Source organism: Notothenia rossii (assembly GCF_949606895.1).
Source record: "Notothenia rossii genome assembly, chromosome: 11".
Classification (NCBI taxonomy): domain Eukaryota; kingdom Metazoa; phylum Chordata; class Actinopteri; order Perciformes; family Nototheniidae; genus Notothenia; species Notothenia rossii.
In genome coordinates, this window is record NC_136910.1 from 32726908 (window position 1) to 32737520 (window position 10613).

Genomic DNA, 10613 nt, shown 5'->3' on the forward strand with positions numbered 1-10613 from the left:
TGGGACCTGGCTCGAAAAACTCGAAACCCTGACTCCAGTGCGGTGTTGCGGCCATGCGCCTCCGGGTACCAGACTCCCCTGCCTCCTCCGTGTTGCGTGGGCTGCGTGGGGGTAACCCTGCGTGTCCGTTACCCTGCGTGTCTCTTACCTCCCAGGCCGACCGATATGAAGCGTTTCCAAGACGAACCGTCTGACTCAGGGGTCCCACCACAGGTTCCGTAGCGGGGTGGAAGTTCCACCTCCCCTCTTTGCCGCGGAATGCAAAACAAACACCTGTTTCTCTCATCCTCCACTGTGGCATAGCGGCCTTAGTCGGCTGCGGCATTCAGCAATTGGCCTTGCTCCGGGCACAGGACCCTACTTCATCAAACTACCTATTTGATCCTGCGTAACAACCACATATATGCTTGTCTGCAAAGACATTGATCGAATGGCAAACGTGACCCGCCATCGGAAGGCCTCCGCCGGCCCGGCTTCGTGCCGGTGCTCTGGCGGTCGGTTCTTCCAAACTGCGGGTTTGACTCTGCTCCTGGGAGCACATATGCTTGTCTGCAAAGAGGGACATGCCTGGTCCTGCCCAGGTGTTCTTCTACGGCTAGTGTCCAGCCAGCTGCGGTATCATCAACTTTGACCCGCCATCGGAGGGCCTCCTCCCCGGGTCCAGCTTCCGGTGCTAGGCGGTCGGTTCCTCCAAACTGTGTGATTGACTCTGCTCCTGGGAGCACATATGCTTGTCTGCAAAGAGGGACATGCCTGGTCCCGCCCAGGTGTTCTTCTACGGCTAGTGTCCAGCCAGCTGCGGTATCATCAACTTTGACCCGCCATCGGAGGGCCTCCTCCCCGGGTCCAGCTTCCGGTGCTTGGCGGTCGGTTCATCCAAACTACGGGTAATCCTGGAGCGGACATAAACAAAGAATGATATTTTACAGGACATGATGGATATGTGTTTTTTCCAGGCTTTTTGGAAATAAACCAAATGTGATTTTGCAGTGCATGATATAGCTCATTTTACCCATGTGATGTTGTGCAGTACATTACTGAGCTCATTTAACGATATTGGTCTACCAGGTGAAGTGGGATGCTGCCATTTCCCAACTGGTCTCCGGAGGAATATAAGGAGAGTTGACAGGGGACTCTGCCCAGTGCTCATGAACCAAATGAGGGGTGTGTTAGAGGGGAAAGGCTCTGGCTGTTTCTGCAGCCTCTGCATCTACCTTCTCTCCCCACCCAGATACCAGCGCGTGCCTGCTGTAAAAGGCAGGTGCACGGGCTCTCACTTCCACTAACTCTGAGCCTGGCTCCCGAGCAGCACGTTCTCCCCGGCAGTCCGCCAGCAGATGAAAAACACCCACCTCTCCGCCTCTTCCGAGGGACGAGGGAACCGCGCGGGGGGGTCTGCTGGAGGTTCCTGCCGGGTGCTCCGTACTGCGTTTCACCGGGACCTGGCTCGAAAAACTCGGAACTCTGACTCCAGTGCGGTGTGGCGGTCTCGCCCTGGCCGTCCACCGTGCGCCTCCGGGTACCTGACTCCCCTGCCTCCTCCGGGGGCAGGTGCGAGGGGTTCAATGCCTCCTCCCCCCGCTGCGGCGAAAGCCGGAGCGGGACGGAGCGCCCGGAGGTACTGTTACCCCCACGTTTTGTACCCAAAACTGTCTTGTGAGTTCGTGGCAGAACCATGAAACAAAAAACAATCAATGTATCGGACCCATCGCCAGTCGCGTTGGTGCGGAGGTGGGACCATTTTAACCAGGTGGTAACCCAAGTCCTCCCCTTGGTCCGTGTTCCCTGCATTGAAGCATCGGACCCATGGTTGCAATCAGCAGTTGGCTAACGCATATAAACGGAGAAACAGAAAACCATTTAAATATAATTCATTGTGTGTGTTTTTGGAAGGATGTTGACCGAATGCCCGGTGTGCAGCCTCCGCTATCTGGCTTTGAATAAGCACCTTAAGCACAAACATGCAGTGCGGAACCTGGATGAAAGAGGCATCATTCTTAAAATGGCCAGTGGTAGAATAAATGTTCGGACCAAACCCTGTCCCATCACAGGGTGTTCGTATGCTGGGAGGAAACTACACCGTCATGTAACTCGTGACCACCCTGAGTTCTCCCGAGATGAGGCACATCAGGACATGGCAAGGCTGAAGCATAGTGTGGCCCTGCAGTTGCTCCATGACCTCCGAGAGACTAATCCCATCATTGGAATGGCTACATCATTGGATATAGACAATGAGGAGGAATACCCGGTGCACCCTCCACCCTTCTCCCCACATACCGAGTGTGACGAAGAGGACTGCATGCAGGTGAGGCTGGACAATGTGGCATTGAGGGCTCAGAAGGATGCCCTCATTGATGAGGTGAAGACCCTGCGCTCCAGGCTAAAACAGGGTCTAAAACCCAGGAAGCAGAATGCCACTGCTGCTCTGCTTGAGGAAGACGAAGAATGTATACGATTTAAGGGCGTAGCAATCCCAAGTACCCCCGACATGAACTCAGTAGCCTCCGGCAGCAATACCCCTCTCAAGACCCCGGTGAAGACTGTCATGCGGTCCATAGAAGCCTCTGCGAGTGAGACCCCCCTCAAGTCTGTGATGCGGTCCCCAGAAGCCTCCGGAAGCAAGACCCCGGTGAAGACTGTCATGCGGTCCGACAAAGCCTCCGGTAGTGAGACCCCGGTGAACACTGTCATGCGGTCCCCAGAAGCCTCCGGAAGCAAGACCCCGGTGAAGACTGTCATGCGGTCCAACAAAGCCTCCGGTAGAGAGACCCCTCTCAAGTCTGTGATGCGGTCCCCAGAAGCCTCCGGAAGCAAGACCCCAGTGAAGACTGTCATGTGGTCCCCAGAAGCCTCCGGTAGTGAGACCCCAGTGAAGACTGTCATGCGGTCCATAGAAGCCTCTGCGAGTGAGATCCCTCTCAAGTCTGTGATGCGGTCCCCAGAAGCCTCCGGAAGCAAGACCCCGATGCAGACTGTCATGCGGTCCGTAGAAGCCTCCTGTAGTGAGACCCCTGTATGCCAGAAGACCCGTGCGTCTGTCTCCAATAAGCTGAAAGCTAATCTGGCTAAGGACTGGCCCTCTTCCCAAAATCAATGGTGCACTGGGAAGGGACTGCGGAATACCATGCGTGAAATCACGTTGCCTAAAAGCATGGAGACGTACATTCAGACATACAGAGGTCATTGTGAGGGTCTTGCACCGACAGTAAAACGGAAAGAGAATTGTATGTCCAATGTCAGCCGGATAAAGAACTTCATAGTATTCATGGCCCATGGTTTTGACCGGCTGTCAGACTGGCTGTTTCTAAAAGACACAAAGAGGGTCCGTGGCTGGAGCAAGTATATTTCAGAGTCGGGCCGGACAGTCACAACATCGCTGTTGTTCCTGAAGACTGTGAACCATTTCCTGAGGTACTTGTCTGCATCAAAGCTCCGGGGGTGCAGGCTCACCCAGTCTGATATGACCCACATCATCAGAGAGGTGAAAGCCAACATTAACGATTTGAAAAAGTCTGTCACTCTCCACCAGTTTAAGGTGAAGAGGGACAAGCTGGATCGTCTGCCGAGCCAGGCAGAGCTTCTCGCCGCCATGGCGGCCGCTGAGAAGCGCATCCCTGATCTCCTTGACCTGATGGCTAGCAATCCGACCACAATCACCCAGTACCTGCTATATGGCTATCTAACCCTCCATTGGAGCCTCCTGTATGGCCACCGTCCGGGTGTGTATGCAAACATGACCAACACGGAGGTCTTTGAGGCGGACAGAAGGGGCACTGCTGAGGGCTACATCATCCACGTGCAGGATCACAAGACTGCCAAGACATTTGGTGAAGCACAGCTGGTGCTTACAATAAAGGAGTTTAGCTGGGTCATGCGGTGGATGGGGATAAAAGAGGGCTTGTCGGGTCCTCAGAATGAATTCTTCCTTTTCACATCGGGGAAGCAGGCTTCCAAGAACCTGAACGCTCACTTGAAGAGGGCTTGGGCTGATGCTGGGCTAGAAACAGCCGTCACCTTCACCATCTTGCGCACTGCCCTGGCTGACAATATCAAGCATCACCAAGATCCAGAAAGCAGGTCGATTCTGGCTAGGTTTATGTGCCACGACGTAAGCACTGCAGACCGGTTCTACGCGAATACGCCTGGAATAAAGGAGGCATTGAAGATCCGCTCCATGTTCAGGGCGGCGGCAGCAGCTGCAGCAGCATCATCATCAGAAGGAGGTCTACCACCGTCAGCTACCTCCGAAGAGGATTCAGGGGCGGAGAGCAGCGATACCTCTTCTTCAGGACCGATTGGTACTCCTGATGAGGGGAAAGGGGCCGTGGACTCAACCTTTTTTCCCCGGTGCACTGTACAAGTTAGACGGCTAATATGGCCCCAAGGCCCCTGTTAATCATGTTGTTATTATGTTTATTTTGTATACTGTTTTTGTAAAATTGGTGTGATAATTAAATAAAAAATAAAAAAAAAACATTAGTATAACCTTGAAGGTTCCCAGGGGCAAATACAGTGCCTGTCATTTTGCAGGATATAATTTAACATGTAACCTCTCCTGGAAATGGACATACTCTGTGCATTTCCAGGAGAGGTTCCATGTTAAATTATATCCTGCAATATCCTCCAAAGAAGGGGTGGTAGTGTCATGAATAAGGCCGAATATGTATGCCGATGTGCGGACGGTAAAGCACCGCAAAATCCACCCCTTTAGGGTAACCAGGGGCATGAAGTTCTGTAGGGTGTGAACATCTGGGTTTAGTCCGAGTGAGGAGTGCTCGAGCGTGGGAGGATGTGTAAGGCAGAGGAGGGTAACAAAAGGTGTGTGCAGGAGCAGGGAGAAAAGAGAAAATAAAAAGACTCAAAGTGTTCCACCTTCCAGCAGCAGCAGCAGCGGGCCCGCTCTGTCCGTGGTGCTGAACACCTGCCTGTCTATGTGGAGTACAAAAACAAACAAAGACAAACACCTTTAAGGTCACCAGGGGCGTGAGGTTCTGGTTCTGGCGGTGTGCATGGAGGGGTTTAGTCCGAGTGAGGAGTGCTCGAGCGTGGGAGGATGTGTAAGGCAGAGGAGGGGAACAAAAAAAAACGAATACAAATAAGTTAAAGTGTGAACCTCCAGCAGGGCAGGTGCTGCTGCTGCTGCTGCTGCTGCTGCTGCTGCTGCTGCTGCTGCTGTGAAGGAGGACGAATATTGATGCTTGTGTTCGGACGGTAAAGCACCGCAAAATCCACCCCCCCTTAAAGGTGACCAGGGGCATGAGATTCTGCAGGGTGTGAACATCTGGGTTTAGTCCGTGGGGGAGTGCTTAAGTCCGGGGGCCCGGGGTCTCACGGTGCACGAGGTTATGGAAGTGCAGCAGGGCAGGTGCTGCTGCTGCTGCTGCTGCTGCTGCTGCTGCTGCTGCTGCTGCTGCTGCTGCTGTGAAGGAGGACGAATATTGATGCTTGTGTTCGGACGGTAAAGCACCGCAAAATCCACCCCCCCTTAAAGGTGACCAGGGGCATGAGATTCTGCAGGGTGTGAACATCTGGGTTTAGTCCGTGGGGGAGTGCTTAAGTCCGGGGGCCCGGGGTCTCACGGTGCACGAGGTTATGGAAGTGCCACTGTTGCCGGAGGTCCTTAGTCCGTCCTTTGGGGCTCTGTCAGGGGCTACAGAGAGGTGGTTTTCCCGGTCCCTCTCCTGGAGGTATGAAATAACCTGAGCTCCATGTGAGGGAGCCGTGCTGGAGCTGCTTAGTCCGTCCTTTGGTGGTCTTTGAGGGGCTAATGAGAGGTGTTTTCCCCGGTCTATTTGATGGAAGTCTGACACGAGCAGAGTGTGCATGCTTTGAAACTAATCCACCCACACTTAGCATGCTATTTTAGGGTATAAATCGTACCTTGTCACCATGTACTGTGCTCCCTGGGACGACGCGCCCTCCTGTGGGGACACATGAGAACTGCACTCAAATCACTTTGTGCTTTTTAAACAGTTTAACATATTTTTTTCCACATTTAAAAAACGCTTTCTGCCCTGGAAATCATTTCTAATCATTATTACCGTTATGGAGGGGCTGCAGGAACACTTTCCCCGCCTTGCAAACATTTATTCCTGGTTCAAATAATCAATTTGTTCCGCCTGCTTTGCGTCAGCACCTCTGCGGCTGTCGGATTAACACAGATGAATGCACTTTTAACACTCACGCAGCCAGAATTCCTGCTCTTTTCCTGGGTTACAAAGTGAGGTGACGCAGCCTGTCCTCTGAGTCTCCCCGCCTCTCATAGACTTATTTCTGGGTAAAAAAAGCCATGTGCTCCGCCCCCTGGATCTCTGCATGTGTGTGTGTGTGCCTGTGAGTCTGTGGCTACTGTCCACATGCCCGCATTAGGAGGCACTATTTTCGGATACATTTTCTCATTTTCACAACTTTTCATGTTTTTATTATGTATATTGTTATATTATTATTATTATTATTATTGTATATATGTATACTGTGTATACTGTTTTTGTAAAAATCATGTGATTATTAAATAAATAATAAAACATGAATATAACCTTGAAGTTTCCCAGGGGCAAATACAGTGCCAGGTGTCAGACTATTTAAACAATGTTTACCCAGGATTCCGACACCTTCCCTGGCTTGTAAAATGCGGTGATGCGCCCTGGAGGTATCAGAGTATTTTAAACAACTTTTCCCCGCCTTTCAAACACTTTTTCCTGGCTTATAGCCTGTCATTTTGCAGGATATAATTTAACATGGAACCTCTCCCAGGGGCAAATACAGTGCCAGGTGTCAGACTATTTAAACAATGTTTACCCAGGATTCCGACACCTTCCCTGGCTTGTAAAATGCGGTGATGCGCCCTGGAGGTATCAGAGTATTTTAAACAACTTTTCCCCGCCTTTCAAACACTTTTTCCTGGCTTATAGCCTGTCATTTTGCAGGATATAATTTAACATGGAACCTCTCCCAGGGGCAAATACAGTGCCAGGTGTCAGACTATTTAAACAATGTTTACCCAGGATTCCGACACCTTCCCTGGCTTGTAAAATGCGGTGATGCGCCCTGGAGGTATCAGAGTATTTTAAACAACTTTTCCCCGCCTTTCAAACACTTTTTCCTGGCTTATAGCCTGTCATTTTGCAGGATATAATTTAACATGGAACCTCTCCCAGGGGCAAATACAGTGCCAGGTGTCAGACTATTTAAACAATGTTTACCCAGGATTCCGACACCTTCCCTGGCTTGTAAAATGCGGTGATGCGCCCTGGAGGTATCAGAGTATTTTAAACAACTTTTCCCCGCCTTTCAAACACTTTTTCCTGGCTTATAGCCTGTCATTTTGCAGGATATAATTTAACATGGAACCTCTCCTGGAAATGGACATACTCTGCGCATTTCCAGGAGAGGTTCCATGTTAAATTATATCCTGCAAAATGACAGGCAACAACTCTCTTCCAGACGTTTAAAAACACTTTTCCGACTATTTTAAACAACTTTTCCCCGCCTTTCAAACACTTGTTCCTGGCTTATAGCCTGTCATTTTGCAGGATATAATTTAACATGGAACCTCTCCTGGAAATGGACATACTCTGCGCATTTCCAGGAGAGGTTCCATGTTAAATGATATCCTGCAAAATGACAGGCAACAACTCTCTTCCAGACGTTTAAAAACACTTTTCCGACTATTTTAAACAACTTTTCCCCGCCTTTCAAACACTTTTTCCTGGCTTATAGCCTGTCATTTTGCAGGATATAATTTAACATGGAACCTCTCCTGGAAATGGACATACTCTGCGCATTTCCAGGAGAGGTTCCATGTTAAATGATATCCTGCAAAATGACAGGCTACAACTCTCTTCCAGACGTTTAAAAACACTTTCCCCGACCATTTAAACATTATTTATGGCTTGTAAAGTGCGGTGATGAGCCCTGACAGTATCAGACTATTTAAAGGGTTACCAGGAGCATGAGAATATCCTCCACAGAAGGGGTTAGGGAATGTTCCGGTATTTGGACAACATTAACATGGGATCACTCCGGTCAATATACGTACTTCGTCTCACTGGAATATTAATGGCCAGATTGAATACAAAATCGACCCAAATTCTCCGGTCAATGACAGGAGAGTTTTGAAAGTGACAAAACACTGTTCCACACATTTAAAAACACTTAATCAATGTTTACCCAGGATCCATGCACCTTTCCTGGCTTGTAAAATGTGGTGATGCGCCCTGGAGGTAGCGGGTAGGCTCTGTGCGTGGTGCTGAACCCCAGCCTGTCTATGTGGAATACAAAAACAAACAAAGACAAACACCTTTAAGGTCACCAGGGTCGTGAGGTTCTGGTTCTGGCGGTGTGCATGGAGGGGTTTAGTCCGAGTGAGGAGTGCTCGAGCGTGGGAGGATGTGTAAGGCAGAGGAGGGGAACAAAAGGTGTGTGCAGGAGCAGGGAGAAAAGAGAAAATAAAAAGACTCAAAGTGTTCCACCTTCCAGCAGCAGCAGCAGCAGCAGCGGGCCCGCGGTGCTGAACACCTGCCTGTCTATGTGGAGTACAAAAACAAACAAAGACAAACACCTTTAAGGTCACCAGGGTCGTGAGGTTCTGGTTCTGGCGGTGTGCATGGAGGGGTTTGACCTGGCTCCCCGACACAATGCACATAGTCTGGAGCAGCGGAGCAGCGGCTGGGCCGTGTTCCCCCTTCTGTCCATTTGCCTATCAGTTTGTTAACGAAGTGGACAGAGGCTGTTTTTTGCCCCTAAAAGTGACTTTTAATGGTGTTTTTTGTATTTAAATGATGGGTTTTATATTTCTCCAGGGTCCCCGACACAATGAAACTAGTCTGGAGCTCGCTGGGGTCCCGCAAAATGCTTTAATCACGATTTTGTCCTTTTCCCCATCACTTTGTTAACGAAGTGGACAGAGGCTGTTTTTTGCCCCTAAAAGTGACTTTTAATGGTGTTTTTGGCATTTAAATGATGGGTCTTATCATTATCCAGGGTCCCCGACACAATGAAACTAGTCTGGAGCTCGCTGGGGTCCCGCAAAATGCTTTAATCACGATTTTGTCCTTTTCCCCATCACTTTGTTAACGAAGTGGACAGAGGCTGTTTTTTGCCCTAAAAGTGACTTTTAATGGTGTTTTTGGCATTTAAATGATGTGTTTTATCATTATCCAGGGTCCCCGACACAATGAAACTAGTGTGGAGCTCGCTGGGGTCCCGCAAAATGCTTTAATCACGATTTTGTCCTTTTCCCCATCACTTTGTTAACGAAGTGGACAGAGGCTGTTTTTTGCCCCTAAAAGTGACTTTTAATGGTGTTTTTGGCATTTAAATGATGGGTCTTATCATTATCCAGGGTCCCCAAGACAATGCAACTAGTCTGGAGCTCGCTGGGGTCCCGCAAATGCTTTAATCACGATTTGGTCCATTTCCCCATCAGTTTGTTAACGAAGTGGACAGAGGCTGTTTTGTGCCCCTAAAAGTGACTTTTAATGGTGTTTTTGGCATTTAAATGATGTGTTTTATCATTATCCAGGGTCCCCGACACAATGAAACTAGTCTGGAGCTCGCTGGGGTCCCGCAAAATGCTTTAATCACGATTTTGTCCTTTTCCCCATCACTTTGTTAACGAAGTGGACAGAGGCTGTTTTTTGCCCCTAAAAGTGACTTTTAATGGTGTTTTTTGTATTTAAATGATGTGTTTTATCTTTCTCCAGGGTCCCCGACGCAATGCACATAGTCTGGAGCTCGCTGGGGTCCCGCAAAATGCTTTAATCACGATTTTGTCCTTTTCCCCATCACTTTGTTAACGAAGTGGACAGAGGCTGTTTTTTGCCCCTAAAAGTGACTTTTAATGGTGTTTTTTGTATTTAAATGATGTGTTTTATATTTCTCCAGGGTCCCCGACACAATGAAACTAGTCTGGAGCTCGCTGGGGTCCCGCAAAATGCTTTAATCACGATTTTGTCCTTTTCCCCATCACTTTGTTAACGAAGTGGACAGAGGCTGTTTTTTGCCCCTAAAAGTGACTTTTAATGGTGTTTTTTGTATTTAAATGATGTGTTTTATCTTTCTCCAGGGTCCCCGACGCAATGCACATAGTCTGGAGCTCGCTGGGGTCCCGCAAAATGCTTTAATCACGATTTTGTCCTTTTCCCCATCACTTTGTTAACGAAGTGGACAGAGGCTGTTTTTTGCCCCTAAAAGTGACTTTTAATGGTGTTTTTGGCATTTAAATGATGGGTCTTATCATTATCCAGGGTCCCCGACACAATGAAACTAGTCTGGAGCTCGCTGGGGTCCCGCAAAATGCTTTAATCACGATTTGGTCCTTTTCCCCATCACTTTGTTAACGAAGTGGACAGAGGCTGTTTTTTGCCCCTAAAAGTGACTTTTAATGGTGTTTTTTGTATTTAAATGATGGGTTTTATATTTCTCCAGGGTCCCCGACACAATGAAACTAGTCTGGAGCTCGCTGGGGTCCCGCAAAATGCTTTAATCACGATTTTGTCCTTTTCCCCATCACTTTGTTAACGAAGTGGACAGAGGCTGTTTTTTGCCCCTAAAAGTGACTTTTAATGGTGTTTTTGGCATTTAAATGATGGGTCTTATCATTATCCAGGGTC